Genomic DNA, 21296 nt, shown 5'->3' with positions numbered 1-21296 from the left:
CTATCAGAACTCACCCCCTATCCTAGATTATTCAATTAAGGTATTAGTACCCTAGTCCTAGATTAATCAATTAAGGTATTAGTCTAACATATGAGATAGTAAGAATCAGTTGGCTCTGAATGATCGATCGATGACTCTGGTCGGGAGGAACGCAATACTGTCTCATCATGAAATTGCCAAAATACTCAATTAAAGTTGTAGTTCATCCTATGAGAACTCACATTCAATTAAGGTATTCGTCTAACATATCAACTCAATTAAAATTATATATAAACAAATGTCAACTTGTTGCAAAAAATGTCTACTCTGTTGGATCAAATCAAATAGATTAGGTAATCTATTGCAACATATTATGCATCTGTTGTAAACTATCAAACAGATTAAGTTATCTTTTGTGACAGATCACGAATATATTGTAACCTATCAAACAGATTAAGTCATCTATTGTGACAGATTACCCATCTATTGTAAATTATAAAATAGATTAGGTCAAATATCGCAATAGATTACCCATCTATTGTAAATTACCAAATAAGTGCTATCATCTATTATAGTTGACATTATGAGAACTCACCCCTAGTCCTAGATTAATCAATTAAGGTATTAGTTGAATATATGAGTTAGTAAGAATTGATTCGAATCATAGTGACCGATCGATGACTCTGGTCGGGAGGAACACGGTACTGTCTCATCATGCAATTACAAAAAAACTCAGTTAAAGTTGTAGTTAACCCTATGATAACTCAACACTAGTCCCAAATTATTCAATTAAGGTAGTAGTACCCTATCCTAGATTAATCAATTAAGGTATTAGTTGAACATATGAGGTAGTAAGAATCGGTTTGGCTTAGAGTTATCGATCAATGACTCTGGTCGGAAGGAAAGCACTACCGTCTTATCTTGCAATTGCCAAAAGACTCAATTGAAATTGTAGTTGACCCTATGATAACTCACCCCTAGTCCTAGATTATTCAATTAAGGCATTAGTACCCTAGTCCTAGATTAATCAATTAAGGTATTAGTCTAACATATGAGGTAGTAAGAATGAGTTTATCTCAAAGTGATCGATCGACGACTCTGGTAGGGAGGAATGCAATATCGTCTCATTATGCAACTGCCAAAAGACTCAATTGAAGTTGTAGTTGACCCTATGAGAACTCACATTTAATTAAGGTATTAGTCTAACATATCAACTCAGTTGAAATTATATATAAACAAATGTTCAACCTATTGCAACAAATGTCTTTTCTGTTGGATCAAATCAAACAGATTAGGTAATCTATTGTAATATATTATGCATCTGTTGTAAACTATCAAATAGATTACATCATTTTTTGTGACAGATCACAAATCTATTGTAAACTATCAAACATATTAAGTCATTTGTTGCACTTAAATGTTTTAAGATTTTTTTTAAAGAAATTTAGTTATTTTCTATCCGAGATAAAAAAAGTTAAAATACTAAGACGATAACAAATATTAGTACTCGGTACTACTTGGATAACTCAAAAATCTCCTGAGTGAGTAGTCTTATTTGGTCTTTTCAATGTCACCGTCTTCTCGTGCACCTCAAAAGTTATTAATGAATATTTAACACCCCCTATATCTAGAACTCTCTCCTTCAGCCATAAAGTAGTCTAAACTCAACTCATCACTCTTTTTTATTTACTTTTCTCAATTATCTTTGTTTCCTTTTTTCCTCTATTTTCTCGCTTCTTTCGATTAAGGATCCTTTAGGATCTCAACCAATCAATATCTTTTATTAACTGAACTAGATGTCCTGATCCGTTTGCTCTTTTGACATTGCAGGTATTCTTTATTGTTGCTCTTTCCATCTCGTCTACTTCTTTGTATGTCATTTAAATTAGATATTTACATCTGTTGTTATTAATGATTTAGCAATTATCAGTATCCTATTTATTGAGAAAATTAAAAGAAAGGTGACTTTTAAGTGTTGAATGAACGAACCATTATTTTTATCAAAATATGCAAAAAAAGTCATCTATTGGGAGAACTTAAAAAGCCTTGTTATTAGTATAGTTATTTTTGTGTCATTTTTTTGGTACTTTGGTGGGGCTGTTGTTGGGGTGGTGGTTATGTTGGAACATGTGATGCTTGTATTATGGATGATGTTGGAACATATGGTGTTGTTTCTTTGTTGTTGATGCTGTTGGTTATGATGTTGCAATAGTTTTCTCAACTGTTGCAACTTATGAATCAGCTGATAGAATAGATGGAGCAACTGTTTGAAGAAATCAAACTAGTAGCAAGGCTGGTTTGATTTATTCCATCAGATGACCCATCTGTTACAGCATGTCATCCATCCGTTGCAATGATGCTCATAAGTTGCACAGATGGGTAATCTATTGCATCATATTGGTCATCTGTTGATCCACTTAATTTTGTGTTATCCTTTTGTAATGTTCTTTTTGTTTTCTTTTTGTTCTTCTCTTGTTTGACATCAAATGTATTTCTCTTGTTTGCAAACAAAAAGAAGTGAAATTGGATCCATTTTTCCCTGGTCAGCATTAAAGGCTAGAGTAAAGATGGGTTCGAAGGAATAAGCTGCTTGCAGATAGAACGACTTCATATATGGGAGGCATGTATTAATAATCAACCTATCATGAAAATACACATCTAGTATAATAATTTTGTGAATGTTTGTTCTTTACCTATTAGGCATTAATCCTTTCAAACAAGATATGACATTTTACAGTTAAGATTGTTAGGTTCAAACTGGTAAGGTTGAGGCACGAAGATGATGTCGATACCCCGTTATGATTTAAAGACACTTTATGCTCATGTTTTTGTGTCAAGTTTAGAGAAGGGCTCAAATTTTTGGTGGTAGTGTAAATATCTAATAGTGATTGGACAGGTTTTAATGGCACAATGGACTTGTTGAAAGGACTCCAAAGCCTCGCACTGCAACAAACAATAATAGATCTAATCGAAATATCCCTAGTCCAAATTTTATATGGATGGGTTGTTGGAGGAGACTATTATACAGCAGAAGGTGTTTGGGAGAAAACCTGTGCGGGAAGAGGGAGGTTGAGAGGGCCATATATCATCTCAGTCCTTGTTTAAAAGGAAACACAAGGTGGGAAAGGAAAGTGTAGTGAAATTGGCTTATGAAATTGACATGAAAAATGAAAAAAACTGGATGAGTTATGAATGTGAAATTGTATCCAAAAATGAAAATCCATCAGTCGTTGAAGAGAAAGAAAAATGGTCAAGAGGAATTGAGCTGGTCACTTTTCTAAAGACTACAACTAGTGAGTGCGGCCTCAATGAAGACCCACAAAATATAGGACCAGAATTCTAAGGAAGCAACTTCGCGATCATGGAAGGTGGTAAGATTGTCGGTCTGAATTGACATGTAGGTTTCAATTTTGACCGAAAATCTTACGACCTTCCGTGCTCGCAAAATTTTTTCCTTAGAGTTCTGGTACTGCACTTTTTGAGAGTCTTCATTGAGGCAACGCTCTCTAGTTGTGTTCTCGAGAAAAGTGTCCAGCTCCAGTCCTATTGACCTTTCTTTTTTTTTTCATCGACTGATGGATTTTTATATTTGGATACACTTCCACATTTGAAGCTCATCTAGTTTTTTTGTTTCTCATGTCAATTTCATTGGTCAATTTTGCTACACTTTCCTTTCTACCCTGTGTTTCCTCTTAAACAAGGTCTGAGATGATATATGGCCTTCTCAACCTCCCCCTTCGTGTACAAGTATTCTCCTAAGAACCTTCTTTTGTAAAAAAGTCTCCTCCAGCAATCCATCCATATAAATTTGGACTAAGGGAATTTCTATTGGTTCCATCAATGTTGACTGCATTGCGAGACTTTAGAGGCCTTTCAAGAATTCCATTTCACCATTAAAATTGGACCAATCACTATTGGATATTTACACTGCCACCAAAAACTTGAACCCTTCCCCAAACTTGACACAAAAACATGAACATAAATCATCATTAAATTGTAATGGGGTATTGACACCACCTTCTTAGAACCCTTCGGCCTTATCAGTTTGCACCTATCAAACTAAATTGTACAATACAAAATCTTATTTAAAGGATCAGTGTCTTATCAGTGAAAAACTGCATTCACAAAATCATTGTACTTTATGTGTGTTTGTCACGGTAGCCTGATCAATAATATACATAACACGTACGCATGAAAATGGGATCCATTAGGACACGTCAGATAGTGTTGTTTATTCATCTTCATGCATGTCATGACTATTAACAAAGAGGTGTGAAGAGTCATGACTTTTTATCTTAACACATTTAAAACAACTGATGAATCAAAATCTCCATCTGTTGCAACTGACGAATCAGTTGTTGGAAGAAATCAAAATATCTCCTCCAATGTATGGTCCATCTATCGCAAAAGATAATCCATATGTTACAACAGATGGTAAATCTATTGCGTAGACTAGACTATTTTTTATTCATCTGCACGCATGTGATTGCTTCTTGCTAAAAATGTTTTTTTCACTTTAGTTGTCCTATTTATAAAATCAAGAGAATTTTATTATATTCTTCCAAGATTACCCCTATTATTAAATGACTACATAAAGTATATTATTCACATTTATACTTTCAAATCATAATTAATAAGGCCAATTTAGTAAAATAATCACCAAATTTATATTTTTATTAATTGATGTACCAAGCCCATAGAGCCCAACTAATACAAAATGAAAGGACTATTAAAAAGAGGTATAGAGTCATGACTATTTATCTAACACATTCAAAACAGTTAATGAACCGAATACTCCATCTGTTGAAACTGATGAATCAACAGTTAGAACATATCAAAACATCTTCTCCAACATACTATCCACTTGTCGCAACAGATTATAAATATGTTGTATCAGATGTCTTATCTGTTGCTTATACAAACCATTTATTGCAACAAATGGTAAATCTGTTTTGATAGACCATCTGTTGCACATTCAATCTATCTGTTGCAACATATGCTAAATCTATTGTGACAGATGGATAATCTGTTGCAATAGCTCAATAGTAACGGCTTTTATCGAGTCTCAAACCGCTATAAAATGGTGAGAAGTAATTAATGTAAAAGAAAAAGTCACTAATTTTCATAGAAAACAAAATGCCACCAGTTTGAATGTAATTAATACAATGGAGCTGAACAGTCCTACCTTTTGGCCTGACACATCCAAATTCAATCCTCTATAACTAGGTCCCTCCTTAATCTTCATTCAACTCTATTTATTTCTTGCATTTTTATTTTTGTGTGACATCCTCAGCCACTTCTCTTCAAAGAGAATATTCTTTTCTTGATGTGGTAAGTTTTTTCTCATGTAAATTTATCAGTTGGTTATATACGTTGTATTACATTTAGGACTTTTTGTTTACATTTGACAATTCTTGCATGTTCTATATATGGATGATCCTTTTCCGGACATTGCTATTCTACGAGACACAGTGCGGGAACTTTAGAAGTAGGTTAATGTCCTGGAGAGCGAGTTGGTCAATATGAGAGCGACGATGTTCAGAGAGATGCATAGAGGGCCCTGCTGCTGTGAGTTGATTGGCCGGCTATTATTGATGATGATGATGATAATAATTAGAATATATTTTTTCTTTTAGCGTATGTATTTTAATTTTTCTATATTAGATCTATACCTAATGTATTTTATTTTTCGTTTAATGAAAAATTTACTTTTAGTTAGACTTTTTTCATTTTAATTCTTATTCAATTTTCATACTGTCTATTTCTTCTAATCTAATACACGTTAACATGTCAATGGTTGGAGGTAATGTTGAATCCAGTAGCACTAGCAATTTTGGCTTTTGAGTTCTTTCAACAGATGAACCATTTGTTGGAACAGATTGGTCATCTGTTGTGTTTCTATCAACAGATTATTCATCTATTTTGATAGTGTCATCTGTTGGAGGAAAATATTCCAGTTGTTTGTGCAACTCTTAAGAGTAATTATGGTCTACTGTATTATTTAGTTCATGTTTTGCCTCTTTTTATTGATGCACAAATTATTAACAAAGATATTTTATATATAAAAAAAGATAACATTAGGTTCAAAATAATGAGTTAAATATATAAAATTCCACAACAAACAAACAAACAAACAACAATACAAGTTTCTGCAATTACAATGATCATGGTGGATTATGATTCGGGCATGTAGTTCTTTTGTGGCCAGCACACTTACATATGGAGCACTTGTTTCTTCTTGTGAAAATGATTCTCCAGCTCCATGCCTCCTCTTGTATGGCTTTCTTACCGGTTTGATAGGGCTCGGGTCAATATATGGAGGAGGTATTAATCTCCCCATAAGCTCTGCTAGAAAAACCCAAGATTCTTCGGGAGGCACTGGAGTAATATGCCCACTATATGCCCTTTCATATTTTTCCACCGAATAATATTAAAAGGATTGCTAGTAAACCTTAGGTCCATATTTATGTTCGTATTGAGCTCGAAGCACTGCCATAGCATGTGGACTAGGTATTTTATCCAAGTCAAAAACTCTACACGTACAAGATCTTATTTGAAGGTCGACCATGGCAGCATCACCATGACCAGTGATACGGAAATTGTAATTTGCTATTTTATAAGAGAATAACCTATTCACCAAACTGATGTTCATTGATATTTTTTTTTTGATTTCGAGAACAAATCAGGTTTTTTTTTCTGGGCACTTGAACTGCACACGCCTTTCGTTAAAAAAATTGCTATACTTCTCGCTTATTTTTCCAAACATAGCCTTGATGGAAAATTCTCTTTCATTGCCAAACAATGAATTCATCGATTCAGCTATGTTTGATGTCATAATATTGTACCTATAGAAAAGAATCACTTAGTATGCATCATACTAAACTTGTAAATCAAACGAGACATTAAATTCATAAGAATGTACCTATTTGCTGGACATAATGCCCGGCTCTATCTCTCAAAAGTGACACGTTCGAGAAATTCTGCTACCTTGGGATTCACATCCGCTATTTGATTGAAATGGTCTAAAAACTCCTCTCTAGAATATGTATTGCCTGCTCTATAAAAAAGGGTGACGACCTTTTCGTTGTAATAGTTGTTTTGAATGTTCTCTCCAAGATGCCTGATACAACAACCAAAGTAAGTTGAAGTAAAGATAAGTAAACCCATCTTTAGAATACTTGGATGCCTATCCGTTACAAAACAAAACTCTTCGGTATCTTTGACGCAGCATCACAGTTGTTCAAAAAAATACATAAGAGGCATCACATTCCTTGTCTGATACACAAAAAGCGATAGAAAAGATATGATTCTCCGCATCTTGCGCCACCGCTGCTAGCAGAACTCCATTATACATGCTCCTCAAGAAGGTACCTTCAACGGATATGCCTTTTCTCAAATGTAGAAAACCTTAAATCCAAGCACCATAGGATACAAAAAAGTAATTAGACCTTCCATTTTCATCCAGATGCAATGCCGTCTTACTTTCGGGATTTGTGTACTTAATCATGTAATGGTAAGCATCCAGGACTTCATACACATGCTCGAGTGTCCCCCTAACCAGGTCATTGGCAATCCCTATGACCATATATACCTTTCAATAATTGACCAGGATACCCAAATCCGTAAGGAGTTGATTGGCCATAAGCCTTGTTGAAGGGCCTTTGCCATCGGAGAAACTACTCCTGAAATTTCACTGAGGACCTCTGCCGTGGCGTTAGGATTTTTTCTCAAGATATGCTTTGAACCACATATGTGATGCTTTTTATGTTTATGAATGATGAATCTGTTAAAACTTGCGTACTTCACCGCTCTCAACAACTACTTGCAGTTTGAATTAGTACATTAGAAGAAAAAGACACTGCTCAAATTAATCACCTTTTTTATTCTGGAATCTTTTTTCAAGCAAGAAATAAACAAAGTGTTAGATAGTTCATTCTTGTCGTTTAATGACATTCCAATAAAAAATCTGGTCCCATCATCTTGAAGATTTCTAGATTGTGTTATTTAAGAAGAACTGCACATCGTATTGGTCGCATTAATGGGTGTAGGTATTTGATCATCATCTGGAATATTCATGTCTAGATCATCCAACCTATTATCAAAGAAGTCTTCTTTTTATTCATTTTCTATGTTATGGTTCTCATTCTCTCTCGTATTTTCAACCATGTATACCCTTAACACTGGCCTGGTTGAATCACTTAGATAAGCATACAACTAAACCTGATCGGTTATCTTGAAAGATAGTACCCTCTGATTTTCAAAGAAGCTGTGCATATAGCTGATGGTGAGTTCTTCAAGTTGATAATTCAGTCCACAAAAGCTGATGATTAAGTTCACAAAATCATCATACGTAACATCACTTTGGAATGTCATAGCTATCATCTCTAGCATTTCACCCTTCTTCCAATGGCATACATATCGATTGCTCTTCTCGACCCATTGACCATGACAATCCACCCCTATTATTGTTGATCCCTCCATTAGTGATACCTAAATAAAGTCATTTGTTAAAAAAAGTTGATAGTGATTTCATAGTGCCGTGAATGAATCCTAACATATGTGTTATTTGTTGCAACAAGTAAGTGATCGCCGCAACAGATTACTTACCTGTTAGGATTCATGTTACACTCCTGAATATCTGTTGTAATAGATGAAGAACCTGTTGGGATTGATTTTACAGTACTAAATTACCTTTGAAGCTGATTCCAACAGATGAGTGACATGTTGCAACAGATAATTCACCTGTTGCGACAGATGACTTACCTGTTTCAATAGGTTAGTAATTTGTTGTAATAGATATTTACAACACTACTGTTGGAATCGTGTTCAGGTTCTGTTGCAACAGGTTACTAATCTGTTGCAACAGATGTGTCAAATGTTGCAACAGATGACCCATCTGTTTAAACATGAATCTAATATATCAGTCTTCCATTGAAATAGATATCTCATCTGTCGCAACAACTGATTTATCTGTTTAAACAGATGGATCTTATGTTGGATTCATGATTGGGTTCTATCCATTATTGGAAAAAAAACTACACAGTAGCAGTTACCCAGATGACAAATTCAACTAAAAATCATAATTTGACTTTCAAACGTCTCCTATGAAGTAATGCCAAAGTGGAAAGTGATGTTTGAAACAAAATTTGACCTAAGAAATTGGTCAAATAGCAACAATAGCGGTAACAACAATAAGAACAAATGGTCAAAAAGAAGAAGATGAAGATGATAATGAAGTAGAAGATGATGATAATGAAGCAGAAGATGATGAATGAAACAGCAACAACAACGAACAACAAAAATTGCTAAGAGAGAAAAAACAACAAATGGTTGAGAAGAGAGAGAAAGACGTCCTTTTTTCCCTCTGTTTTCTGTTATATAGGCTAACATTTGGATCAAAATGTAAATTAAAAAACTTGTGAGTTATTTTCAAACTTTTCCAACTTTCTTAATCCATAATAAAGTAATTGCCGCCTCCACCTAATAATTAAGACTTGTGTCACCTACACCTCATTTTAAAACTCTTTTGTCACCTACAGCCCAAACCCCCTAGTAACTTTATGAAAGGAATTTAAAAGGAATAGGAAAGAACATTATATAAATGCAAGATGGGTTGCTAATTCCTCATGCCCCTCTTTGTAACTTTTGACGTATAATTGGATGCATATCTTTAGTCTTTGCTTTCATTTTTCCACTTTGTTTTAATGTCCTCAGAAAGTTTGCCTTAAAAAAGAGAATGAAGTTCAAGATGGGAGTATGTATGTGATATTGTTTGATGCCAAATAAGAGTAGCTGTCAGATTCAATTTTTACCAATCTTAATTTTTCGGCTATAATATTATATATCCTCCAAGAAATCTTGATGAAAACTATCATCTCTTCTCCTGTCCGACTACTAGTATTGCAGCGCTTTCGTTATAGGATTCACATTAATGAATTCATTCATTTAGTGTAATATATTGCATTTCTTTAAGATGCAAAAATCTTTATAAATAGTTATTTTTAGCCAAAGAAATGGTATATTATTTGAACACATCCATTAGTGCTCCTCTTCATGCTGATCACTAACTACAATTTTTTTTATGAATATTGCAACTTTCAACTTTGACTCAAATATTACTTCGAAAGGACTCATCCATCCGTTTTCTCTATGCCTGACATATTTGGTAGAAATTGTAATGCTTTCAACGTTGAGACAAATGTATTTGTGGCTAATATGATTTCACGTGCATTAAAATTCCATTTGCTTGGGGCTTTTCTTTCGTGTACAAATTATTACTGTAACAATTCGGTTTAGTTCTTATTTATCATATATTTTTTGCCTTTGGTACTTTAAGCAAGAAATTTTAAATATTTCAAATATCGTAACACCTATGCACTTTTGTAATTACTTATTTAAAATTTTATAGTTTTGTTTATTTTACTTTCCCATCCAATGTCCGATACCCGCTTTGGAGCCCCGACTAATTTGGATCGCGCATTGTAGGGCCCATTAAGATGGCAGCTCTCCTAACAAATTTTCTCCATACCCAGGGTCGAACTCTCGACCTCTAGTTAAGGATGGAGCAGCCCCATCCATTGCACCATAACCCATATTGGTTAATACCTATGCACTTTTGTAATTACTTATTTAAAATTATATATATATATATATATATATATGTATGTATGTATGTATGTATGTATATTTTATTTTAGCTAGCTTCCACAACAGAAGTTATGGGCTTGCACACTTAATGAAACCGTTGAAACATAGATGGATCATACATCAAGATTTTGTCTATAAGGAAGTAGTAGTGATTCATATTTGCACCTAATAACATCAAATTGTAACTCATTATACACTTTACCTACTTAACTAAATTTATTTTTCAGACAATAATTAGGCATTTACCGTTAAATAAACAAGTCATCCAAATTGGATGGGTGGTCGTCGATTACATTGTATTTTTAATATTACTAATATCGTATGCACCACTTGCTCTTGAGATACACGTGCAAAGTACGTGTCCAGAAACTGGTAAAAAAAAAGTGAAAATAGTTTTTTTTTTTTAAAAAAAACAGAGTCTCAAAAATGGGTGGACGACATTTTTGGAGATTGTCTGAAATTAGTACTCCATATCTGGAAGAAAATCATTCCAAAATCGCTTTTTCAGTTTAAACGTATTCTTGCTTTGCTTATCTGTTGAGTGTTTAGACATTGACACCATTTTGTTGGGTTCAGGTGACACAACCATGGGAGCCATCAGATTTTCGCAGTTCCTTGGCTCTTTGATGCAGAACTGGATACATTAGTTAAACTTGAGTTTATGAATGATCTTATGCCTTTCTTTCCTTTAACCTCAACCCATTTGTCGTCCATCCAATCTCTTGAAATCCTCACGTTCTTCCTTTGAATCTCCGATATTCTGTTCTCACCTATAATAAAAGAAAAAGAACACTTTGAGACATCAATCCATGAGCAACATCAAAAATGGAAAAAACAAAAGGAAGGAAGTCCTGTTTATAAAAACTCCGGCAATGCACGGTCCTGGGAAGGGCCGGACCACAAGGGTATATCTTACACAACCTTACATTTTTACAAGAGGCTGTTTTCACGGTTTCAACTCTTGATCTAGCTGTCACATGGCAAAAACTTTACCACTTACTCCAAGGCTCCCATCCCATTGACCAACATAGATCATTCACACTTTCAGATGTCAGTTCATGACAATTTGGAGCATAGACATGATTTCAAGTAAAAATTGAAAATAATTAGACATCCAATTTTACATCCGTTGATTTTTGAGTTTGTCCTTATGAGAATCTCAAAGCCTCAAAAGATAAGCACAAATCACCTTTGATTCCTTGTTTTCTATTTCTATTTTAGCTTTTTAATTTTTTGGTATGCTCTTTGGAACTTTTATTTCTTACCAGGGAAGTAAACATGAAGATGACCGCTTCCAAAGACATCATATTCCGCAACAACACCTTCCCACCACCCGTCAGACCACCAAGCATCAACTGCAGCTCCTACTTCAATAGAATAGTCAGAAGAATCCTCCAGAAGCTGGGGACGAACTGTGAGACGTCCTATGCATCTTATGCCCAATTTATCAGGGCTTGCAACTCTGTTGGATGAAATCCATTCCTATAAATCAAGTAAAGATGATAAGGAAATAGGGTGAAGGAAGAACGGACAAGTCAATATATGTAAGTAGATAATATGTTATAGTTGCAGTGGTTGAGGTACCTCGAGCTTTTCAGGACCATCACAATCTAGGATGTCATCATATTGAACTTTCAGACATTTTTCTGATACCTGCAAGACCTTACACCTGAACCAGCAGCCTTTCATGCCACTATCCTGGCAAAGAACCTCTATGTTGTCACCAACTTCAAAAGACAGCTTATGTTGAGACTCAACAAGTCCTCTGCTTGGAAAGTTCATTTTTAACTTTGGGTAAGTTTGTATTTTGTCTGTTGCTATCTGCTTACCAGCCATAAACGCACTTTTCCTTTCACGTCTCGGGGTATCTGCATAATAAGGGAAGTCAAATCTACTATAATTCAACAAAGTTCAGCTGACTGGCCTACATTTCCTTGAACAAAATCTACACTAAATCAGCAAGTAATTGATTGGGATCATACTTAAAGGTACAAAAACATCAAACTCATCAATAAATATAAAACAATGTCAATTAAAAGCAAGCCATACATAGGAAGTCCAAAATAGCATCGACATTAATAAGATTACAAAAATGTGCATGATACTAAGGATCACATACAGATGCATAAGTGGAAAATTAAAAAGAGAATAAAAACATAAAAAGAAGATCCAAACTACATACAACGGATTCAACACAGATCTTTGCAACATTGAGACATAAAACAAAAATAAAAGAGAAAAGGTACACTATTCAGTTGACATTCTAAAATGGTGAAAGAAGCAAAGGGCAGACTCGTACTAAACAACTAGGTCTATCAATGATTCAACCCTATTTGGAAATGTAACAGATGACAGCAAGATGGTGTGCATTGTGAGATTTTCACCGATCATCGCAGCCTTCAGCATCTTATGACCCAGAGGGAGCTAAATCAGGACATTTAGTGAATCTTAGATAGAATACCGCCATTCCAACAACAACAACAACATATCCGTGTAATCCCATAACACCTTTAACTCTATCAAGTAGAGATAGAGAAATTCTTCGCAATAGACCCTCAACCTCCACCGCCCAATTTAAGGGACAATTGACCTTCTCTCCCTCAAGGTAGCATTACACCTCTGGGATTATTTCCTTGCATTTAACCCCTTTCTCACTCAGGGTGGAAGTTGAAAAGAGGTGGGACTGCGCCAGTGTGATACGGGACTTCCTAGCTCGAGACCTTTCACACGAAGCAAAGCACATGAGTTGCAATTACTCCAAGCCTTATTCACATCCTTGGCCATGTGTGAGGCCCTTGTGAGCCTATGCAAGGGCCTATATTTAATAAAATGTGAAGAGGCCAACCAAGACACCCCAAACCCACCCACTTAAATGCCAAGGGTATTTTGGTCTTTGTCCCTTCTTTTCTAAGTGACTTTATAAGCCATGTAATAGGGCTAGTCTTTCTTAAGTTGATTCCTATTATTCAAGAAACAAAAGACTTGTAATTTTTTTGACTTCTCTTTCTCATTTGGAGAGCCCAAAACCAAATTCTCACTAGTAGACTGATACTAGTGTTTTATGTTGGCTAGAAACAAGGTTCTTGGGGTTCTTTGAGTTCCTCTTTGTTTAAGTAAGAACTTGGTATTGATATTTATTAGTCTTGGGGTTCTTTCTCTTGTTAAGGTTCTTAGATTAATGAATATTATGTGTCAAGTTTCTATTCCTTTCTTTGTAAATCTTGCTAACATTGTGTTGTTGATTATAAAAGTCTAGTGAAGCCATGTGGGGATCTTTCGATTCACTAGTAATATTGTCTTTGTTTCTCTTGTTGTTAAACTCACTTTTATAGTTCAAACAAGTGTTGCAAGCCTAGTGAAGCCGTGTGTGGCCATTTTCGATTCACTAGCACTTTGTTGTCCATCTTGTTGTTGTTGTGTTTGTTGGAATCTCTTGATACACTCTTAGCATTGTATAATTTGGTATCAAACATCAAGGCTAGGTTTTGTTCTTGCCAAAGCCAATCTTGGGAAGCTCTTACCAAAAAGTGTGTTCTTGAACATTTCGGTCGAAAAATTGGTTGTAGATCTACAAAAGATTTTACTTGTTTATCTTGTTTCTTGTGTTGATTTCTTCCTCATCAAGACAAAAATTGTCTAAATATAAAGTTGAGCTTAATTGGAAGAGAATTATAGTTGTGGAAACTTGTAGTGGCCGTGAGTTTTGACTTGTATTGGGGCATTGGAAGTGACCATTGTGGTGTATTGTTGTTATGTTCTTGAAGGTGTTGATGTTGTGTTATCCTAAACTTTGCCTCATCTTATGTATTAACTTATATAAAGAGAAATAGATCCAAAAGAAATATTGTAAGACAAAACTGAAAAAGAATTATTTGTGAGAAGACTTGCCAACATCACCTTTTCAAGACATGACAACCACTTTTCCTTCAAATAAGGAACCCTGTCTTGTGGGACTAGTGAGGTCAAACATCACCTTTTGAGTTTGAAAAAAAAAAGTTGAAAAAGGTTACAAGACCTTATATTTTCCCTCCCAATAACAAGTCATCCATTACAAAAGATCTAAGGGGGACTAAGACTTCAAGTTGATGAACTACTTATGTGGACCCGCGACCAATGACAAGATGCCACATCATCCTAGTTACTATTTATGTGATAATTAAGCTCAAATTTGAATGTTCTAGTTTCTAATTATGGATTCCTAGTTTCCTCTAATTGACTTGAGAACTAATTAACAGACTAGTACATCCATACTAGTTTGTCAATTAGTCTCTTGAAGACTTGTGTTCGTGTGAACGTTTGTTTGTGTGCTTTTGTCGTTTGAATACATTGTAAATCTTGGCTCTAGTCCAACGAGAATTCTTTGAGTTTCAAACAATAATCCACTCTGGATAAGAGCATACTCATACCTTAAGGATTCACAGGTTACTAGCTAATCTACAACACTTGTGGAGCTCGAGTGTGAGTAAATCGAAAGAGTGTGAGTAAGGAGAGGGATTTTAACTAACTTGTTTGTTTCTTGTGTAGGTGATACCTTGAAAATGGAGGGAACCACATCTCAAACCATGGATTCTAATGAAATAGAGAATATGAGGGTTACTCTTGAGGATATTACCCAAACTCTTGAAAGGTTGAGTAGAGAGGCCGGAGCCATAAAGGGAGGAGTGACGACTATTAGTGGGAGGTTAGAACAAGTGGAGAGTCAAAGAATCTCTCACCCTTATACTCCTCGACATGTTTGGTCAAGTGGACATAATAGAAATTCCTCCACTACCGTTACTCCCGAAACATGGCCTCAATTACCAAATCCTTCCCTAGCTCCACTAAATGCCGCAAGCCAAACCACTCATAACCCCCTAACCCGAGACTCCAATAGACCAACCCATTTCCAAAATACTCAACTTCTATAAGAGGGACTTTGACGCCCAATACCTCCACTAAATCCAAACCCTCCCTTCCAAGCTCCACTAAACCGTGTACCACAACCTACACAAAATCCAATTCCTACAAATCAAGTTCCAAATGTCCAAAACCGTCCTATCCACTTTGAGGAATATGGAAGAGAGGATTTTGAAGGTTATGGAGCCTTTGATGATGCTTACATGAGGGAGGAGTAAGTAAGAGGAAGACATGTGGATCCAAAGAGATATCGAGGGTATGGAGAAAGAGGAAGCCAACACCAAGAGAGAGACATAGTCATCAATACCATCAAATTAAGTCTACCAATCTTTAAGGGTGAAAGTAACCCCGAGGTGTATCTTACTTGGGAGTCAGCGTGCAATAAAGTGTTCCAAGTGAATGATATCTCGGAGAAGAAGAATAATTGTTACGCCATAGCTCACTTTGAAGGCTATGCTAACACATGATGGGAATACGTCAAACGGTTTGGCAATGAGTTGATTGATGGGCAACCACCACCTTGGTTTTGGTTGAGGTACCTAATGAGACAACGATACCTTCCCGAGAGTTATCGACATGAGTTGCTTTCTAGATTGTACAACTTACGGCAAGCAAATCAAAGTGTGATGGCATATTATGATGAGTTTCAACAACTTATGTTGAAGCTTGATCATCATGGAGAACATATTATCATGACATCATTTGGTTCAAGTGTGGGTTGAAAAAGGATATCTCCACTCATTTGACACTTCACAAGTTTGATTCAATCGAAGGTATTTTCCAAGAGCTCTTGAGATTTAAACGAAACTTAAAGAGAGCTCGTCATTCAAAGCAAAGGGACAATTAACCTTGGGTTGGCTGAAAGGAAAGAATATGGTGCAATCATCTGCTAGTTGGGCCAAAATCAAGGACCAACCTGTCACTACTAGGCTTCCCGAGCCCAAAACAGCCCACAAAATCCCTCCGAGGCAATAAATTCACAAGTATCCTAATCCTAAATGGTTCTATGCTTCAAGTGCCAAGGTTAGGGGCATAAAGCCAATGAATGACCTAACCGATGCAATGTAATCCTAAGAGAACGTAGATTGTATTTCTTTGGAGAAGAAGTGGGTATTGAGGGTGATGAGAGTGAGGCCGAGCCTCAAGATGGAGAGACGGACGAGAGAGAGCCACATGATGATGATGATGATTGTGAGGATGCTTATCCGTAAGAAGAGGAGTGCGTGGTTCCAAACTTTGTAGCGAGGCGTGCCATGATTAGTAAGGAGATAGATGATCCTAGCCAATGGGAGAATTTATTCCATACTAAATATCTTGTGAAGGGAAGTGTGTGCACTATGGTGATAGATAGTGGATGTTGTACGAATATGGTTAGTGTTGCAATAGTGAACTTCTTGAAATTTCCGACTACACCTCACGCTAGTCCTTAAAAGTTAGAATGGTTGAATGAATGTGGCAAGTTAAAGGTCACAAGGCAATGTGTGATACGTTTTAAGGTTGCCAACTACCATGATGAGGTGCTTTGTGATGTGATACCAATGGAAGCTTGTCACTTGTTGTTAGGAAGGCCGAAATTAAGGGGAAAAGCGGGGAACCCGAGAGTAAGGGAGTAGGAGAAACCGAGGGGCTCCTAATTTCTATGGAGCAAGGAAGTGTAGTGATGATAGATAGGAGGAAAGAATTATTTGTGGATCATGACGAGGACACTCCAATGCTCCTCTTGGCTCATTGTTTTAATACTAACGCCACTAACATTTCTATTTCCCCTCCTATTTCTCATGTTTTGCAGGATTACGAGGATGTCTTCCCAAAGAATTACCACAAGGATTTCCCCCACTTCAGGGAATTGAAGACAAAATAAATTTTGTGTTGGGTTCACAATTGCCTAACAAACCGGCTTATAGGAGCAACCCGATGGATACCAAGGAATTGCAATGCCAAGTTGAGGAACTCCTCAACAAGGGGTATATCAAGGAGAGTATAATACCTTGTGAGATCTCGGTGCTACTAGTTCCCATGAAAGATGGGACTTGGAGTATGTGCATTGATTGTCGAGCCATTAATAAGATAGCGGTAAAATATTGTCACCCTATTCCTAGGTTAGATGATATGCTTGATGAATTGAGTGGTTCGTGTTTGTTTTCTAAAATTGATTTGAGTAGTGGCTATCACTAAATTCGTATGCAACTGGGTGATGAATGGGAAACTACCTTCAAGACCAAATTTGGTCTCTATGAATGGATGGTTATGTCATTCGGACTAACAAACGCTCCAAGTAATTTCATGAGGCTAATGAATCATGTGATGAAGCCATTTATCAGAAAGTTTGTTGTTGTTTACTTTGATGATGTGTTGGTGTATAGTAAATCCTTAGATGAGCATGTAAAACATTTACAATGTGTGTTTGATTTTCTCCGAAAGGAGAAGTTATATTCTAATCTAAAAAAGTGTTCTTTTGGTGTCCATGAGGTTGTATCTCTTAGGTTTGAGGTGATCTCAAGAGGGGTCGAAGTGGATGAATCTAAGATTGACGCTATTAAAAATTGGCCAACTCCCTAAACCGTAGGTGAAGTGAGAAGCTTCCATAGGTTGTCTAGTTTTTATAAACGTTTTGTCAAAGGATTTAGCACCATTGCCACTCCCTTGACCGAAATGATTAAAAAGGATCGGCCTTTCAACTGGGGAGATGAATTAGCTAAGGCCTTCGAGGACTTGAAAGCTATGCTCATCTCGGCCCCTTTGCTATAATTGCTAAATTTTGACAAGACTTTTAAGGTCGAATGTGATGCTATCAAAGTCAGCATAGGCGTGGTTTTAATGCAAGAATTGAATCCTATTGCCTAATTTAGTGAAAAGCTCAAAGGAGCACCTCTAAACTACTCTACGTACGATTTAGAGTTGTATGCGTTGATTAGAGCCTTGGCCACTTGTCAACATTATTTGTGGCCTAAATAATTCATGATCCGAATGGATCATGAATCCTTGAAGTATCTAGGTGAACAAGACAAGCTTAACCGACAGCATGCCAAATGGATTGAATTTCTTGAAACTTTTCCTTATGTTATTCAATACAAAAAGGGTAAAAACAATGTGGCTGCCGATGATTTGTCGCAAAAACATGTTCTTGTGTCCATTTTGTCATCTAAGTTGATGGGGTTTGAAAGCCTCAAGTCATTATATCCCGAGAACCCTTACTTCGCTCCTATCTATAGGGAAAGTAAAGAGTTGGATAGGGATAGATGGGTTACAGATAGGGTTCCCATCCTTATACCAAATTTGATGGATAATTATTTAAGGGTAGATGATTGTGTGTTCTCTCAAGTTCGTGGAGAGAATTAGTTGTGAGGGAAGCACACAATGATGGTCTAATGGTTCATTTTGGGGTCTAGAAGACCCTCGGAATTTTGGAAGAACAATTTTATTATCCTAGAATGCACAAGGATGTGACCCGGATTTGAGGCCAATGTGTTGAGTGCAAAGGAGCCAAGTCACGGCTCCAACCTCACGGGTTGTACATCCCATTGTCCACTCCTTTGCATCTTTGGCTTGACATATTAATGGACTTTGTGTTGGGATTGCCGAGGACTAGAAGGGGGAGAGATAGTATTTTTGTCGTAGTGGATCGGTTTTCCAAGATGGCTCACTTTATTCCTTGTTCTAAATGTGATGATGCACCTAGTGTAGCCTCCTTGTTTGTGGATAATGTTGTAAAACTTCATGGTGTTCTTAGGACCATAGTGAGTGATAGGGATTCTAAATTCTTAAGCCACTTTTGGAAGTCCATGTGGGGTAGACTCGGTACTAAGTTGATATTTTTGACTTCATGTCACCCACAAACCGATGGATAAACAAAAGTAGTAAATAGGACCTTAGGGTCTATGCTATGGTTCATGGTTAAAGGAAAAATGACTTCTTGGGAGGAGCACTTACCGTTGATTGAGTTTACTTATAATTGGGTTATACACTCGACACGGGGATGACACCCTTTGAGTGTATATATGACATTAACCCCCTCATCCCTTTGGATTTAACCCCTTAACCAAGTAATCTTGTGATAAGCTTAGATGGAAGCAAACGGGCCGAGACCATGAAGAAGCTACATGAGAAGGTGAGGTTATAGTCCGAGAAGAAAAACCAAGAAGTTGCTAGGCGAGCTAACAAAGAAAGAAGAAAGCTCATTATTGAACCAGGAGATTGGGTGTGGATGCACCTAAGGAAGGATAGATTCCCATCTCAAAGGAATTCTAAGTTAATGCCACGGGGTGATGGACCGTCCCAATTATTATAAAGGATCAACGAAAATACCTACAAGATTGATCTAAACCCGGAATATCAAGTGCACAACACTTTCAATGTGTGTGATCTCTCTCGGGTTGAAACAGTGGAGGATAACAATGATCCAAATTTGAGGACAAATTACCTTTAAGATGTCGAGGATGATACGTGAGTTGCAACGACTCCAAGCCTTGTTCACATCATTTGGCATGTGTAAGGCCCTTGTGAGCCCATCTAAGGGCCTATATTTAATAAAATATGAATAGGCCCACCAAGACACACCAAACCCACCCACTTAAATGCCAAGGGTATTTTGGTCTTGGTTTCCTTTTCTAAGTGACTTTATAAGCCATGTAATAGGGCTAGTCTTTCTTTAGTTGATTCCTATTACTCAAGAAACAAAAGACTTGTAATTTTTTTGACTTCTCTTTCTCATTTGGAGATGCCAAAACCAAATTCTCGCTAGTAGAGTGATACTAGTGTTGTATGTTGGCAAGAAACTAGGTTCTTGGGGTTCTTCGAGTTCCTCTTGGTTCAAGTAAGAACTTGATATTGATATTTATTATTCTTGGGGTTCTTTCTCTTGTTAGGGTACTTAGATTAATGAATATTGTGTGTCGAGTTTCTATCTCTTTCTTTGTAAATCTTGGTAACATTATGTTGTTGAATATAAAAGTCTAGTGAAGCCGTGTGGGGCTCTTTCGATTCACTAGCAATATTGTCTTTGTTGTTCTTTTTTAAACTCACTTTTCTAGTTCAAACAAGTGTTGCAAGCCTAGTGAAGCCGTGCGTGGCCATTTTCGATTTACTAGCACTTTGTTGTTCATCTTGTTGTTCTTGTGTTTGTTGGAATCTCTTGATACACACTTAGCATTGTATCACAGTGCACGTTAGAGAAAGGATGACATAAGGATTTATTAGTGCTATCAATAAAAGACAGGAGAATAAGATCAACATACATTCTTCATAGTTATGTGTCCTATCAATAAGAGAAAGAACTGATTACACAAAAGGCTGAGAACTGTAAACTCCCTTTCCCTTATCTGTCAAAGAATTAAAATTGACTGTATTAGGAAAAACAAAGATTTATATTCTAGCTTTTATCAGGGGAAAAAAGGATGGAATAGATGTAGAAGGAAACTTCAACATAGATTTCTCTTTTTTTTTTTAATTGTGAAATGAAAACTTTTATCTCGATCTCTGTACAAATACTATTAAAATCGACAACAACAGACAGATGAACTCAGAAGCTTAATTACACCATTGAAGCTACTAAGATACTAAGTAATGGTTGTATTTATTTTGTGTCTATTACAAGTGCAGTAACATGTGGAAGTGAGTATTTTGATATTACAAAGTCCCATGGACATTTTTGTATTAGACAGTCCCACCTTTGTTGTACTCAATTCTTTTTATCTGCTAAAGATTCAGGTAATCTAATACTTCGATGGAAAAATTTTCCATCATGCGGCACACAGCCTTAAGGCAGAAACAATTGC

The sequence above is a fragment of the Capsicum annuum genome, chromosome 4, assembly GCF_002878395.1.
Source record: "Capsicum annuum cultivar UCD-10X-F1 chromosome 4, UCD10Xv1.1, whole genome shotgun sequence".
NCBI lineage: Eukaryota > Viridiplantae > Streptophyta > Magnoliopsida > Solanales > Solanaceae > Capsicum > Capsicum annuum.
The sequence above is the reverse complement of the archived record's forward strand: the minus strand, read 5'-3'. Positions refer to the sequence as shown.